The sequence below is a fragment of the Ixodes scapularis genome, unplaced genomic scaffold, assembly GCF_016920785.2.
Source record: "Ixodes scapularis isolate PalLabHiFi unplaced genomic scaffold, ASM1692078v2 PGA_scaffold4__175_contigs__length_147842914, whole genome shotgun sequence".
NCBI lineage: Eukaryota > Metazoa > Arthropoda > Arachnida > Ixodida > Ixodidae > Ixodes > Ixodes scapularis.
The window spans coordinates 20,095,138-20,097,588 of NW_024609879.1; positions in this window are offsets into that span (position 1 = coordinate 20,095,138).

Here is a 2,451-nt window from a genome sequence, read left to right on the forward strand (position 1 = left end):
CATTGAATACACTTTTTAGAGAACGTATAAGTAAAAAGACAAAAATCCTTATTTATACTTTTGTATTCAAGAAGGAGCCTCACATAAACAACCAAATAATTATTTTAAAGTGATTAGCGCTTTAAGATGGTGCCTGCATAACACCCTTAAAATCTGATAAACATACAACACTTCTTGAATGAGTAGATATCAGAAAGTAGTAACATTTCTAGGATGAAAGGTTTTCATCATAAAAAACTAGCAGCATTAAAATACATTAAAGCCGAGATAGCTGAGTTGTTCTTCGTCTGCGATGCCAGTCGCTTTGCCGCGTGCCCAAGCCAGGACATGCTTGAGCTCTCCGTATCTTTCAGGGTCGTTTGGGCTTCCTCAGTCTTCTTTTGTGCGAGACATTCTGAAAAGCAGCCAATGTTTGAATTTAAGAAATCGTGAAATTTATTGGTGCCACTGCTTATGCAACTGCAGAGGTTAGTTAATCCTTTGAAGAAAAGTTATATATTTTCTACTTGCTGATCTATAAAATGAAAAAAATGCCTCTGTCAGAAAAAAGGGAGGAGGACGGCAACAGTAAAAGAGGCTTGCGAAATATTATGACGACAGATAAACACACTATGAGTTCAAGGGTAACACGCGCTAACTTCCCTTCTCTGTATTTAGAAGCCGGTAATATGGCTATGGCAATAAATATCCGTATAACTCTTTCTATTAGTAAGTGGTCTAATTGATACTTTGTTTTCCCATGAGCTACTTCATGAAGGCTTAAAAAATTTTTCATAAATTATTTTATACATACCACACGTAAGCTTGCAGCATTGCAGGTCGCAGAATGCTCGTTTTTTTTTTTTTTGCTCCGTACCAAGCGTATTGAACAGCCACTTGATATATCAATCTCTTAAGAATCAGTTTTGTCTCTCGCACCATCACCTCCAATCGTTTTTAAATAACTTTTCTGAACAAGAGCAATTCCAACATGTGCAACAAGATACCTCGAGCCAAATACTTGACTTGTAATCTTAAAATTAGTCTTTGCTAACGAAGTGGGGTTTCGTCCCCTGGCATTTTGTCAGTTCATCCCCCAACTTCAAAAACTCTGGGAGGTTCTCAGATTGAATGTCAATCAGATGGTCGGTTCCATGCTCTGGTTGGTTTCCGAGTGGCAACAATGGAAGACATTTGCTCAGAGTGGGCTTCTAGTGACTGCTTCATTACATGTAGACGCTTCAGCGCCTCCTTCAGGCTATCTGTTCAGTATAGCATAGGCCATAGGTATGCAAAGCAGAAACATTAGCAGTAAATGGCAATCTAGCTTTGCAAGAAACATTCAAGGAATCTCATCTCAATATTCTTTACATTAGCAGTCTTTTCATAAAGTCTTAAATTATTTCACTCTTGTCTAGAACTTGCTAAGAGTTTTGGTTTCTATTCGACAACAAACACAGAGTTTGTTCTGGATTTCAAAATCCTGCTGCACAAATAACCTATAAATAAGGAGCTTTCTTTATGATTCCCATGCCACCACAAATCACACACCATAAGTTTGCTTGCTGGACAAGGCACAGACTTCTGGAGCAGGTGACAGGAGGAATCTTGACAACCTGCAGAAGAAAAAACAGGCACGCCGTATAAGAAACATTTGTTGGTCAGACATATAGTATAGTAGTCCTTAAAGTATACTATATTTAGAGTTGTGCGAATTATCTAGAGGTGTCGCCTGTCCTCCACTGCAAGCTATTGAAAAAAAACTTTGATAATCAACAATGGCCAGCAAGCATGAACCTCGGGATGTAATGTAAATGTTGCTGCAAATGCCAGTACTCACGCAAATACCATTACCCTCAAATGAGAGAGAATAACCCATTCTATAATTTGTTTTACAATAGGAGTGGGCAGTATAGTGTACACGTATGTGCTCGTAGCATGTAAAAGCAAGCCTATTGTACTCATTTCCACGCATTAAAAAGTCATTTTAAAGGTTTGAGCATACACTTTTAGCCTCCACAGTTCACTTATCTTGAGGTGAAACAGTATCACTATATAGAACATAACACAGCCTGGAAGTTCTAAAAATTTATTTGTTGGTGTCATGGGACATAGATTTCGTCATTTGATAGAAACAAGCCTTGGCGCGTCTGGGTGCAACTGCTGTAGTGGGAGGATCGATTTTCAAAGTACACATAGACTGCTAGAAAAACAAAATTACGCGTAACTTAATTCATTCATCAATATTGATATTGTATTTATATTTGAAGGTTTTCTATGCTGCGTATGGCCTCTTGCCAAAAACTACAGCTGCGAGGTACTCAGACAAAAGTGAAGGTATCTAAGAACTGTATTTTTGTCACCTAATTCCCTTGTCATTGCACCAGTTGTTTAGAACACAAATTTTTCAGAAGTACTGTGGAGTCTGCGCTTTGAAAAAGGAACTTCTGAAGGTGAATATGCAGCAGTTGG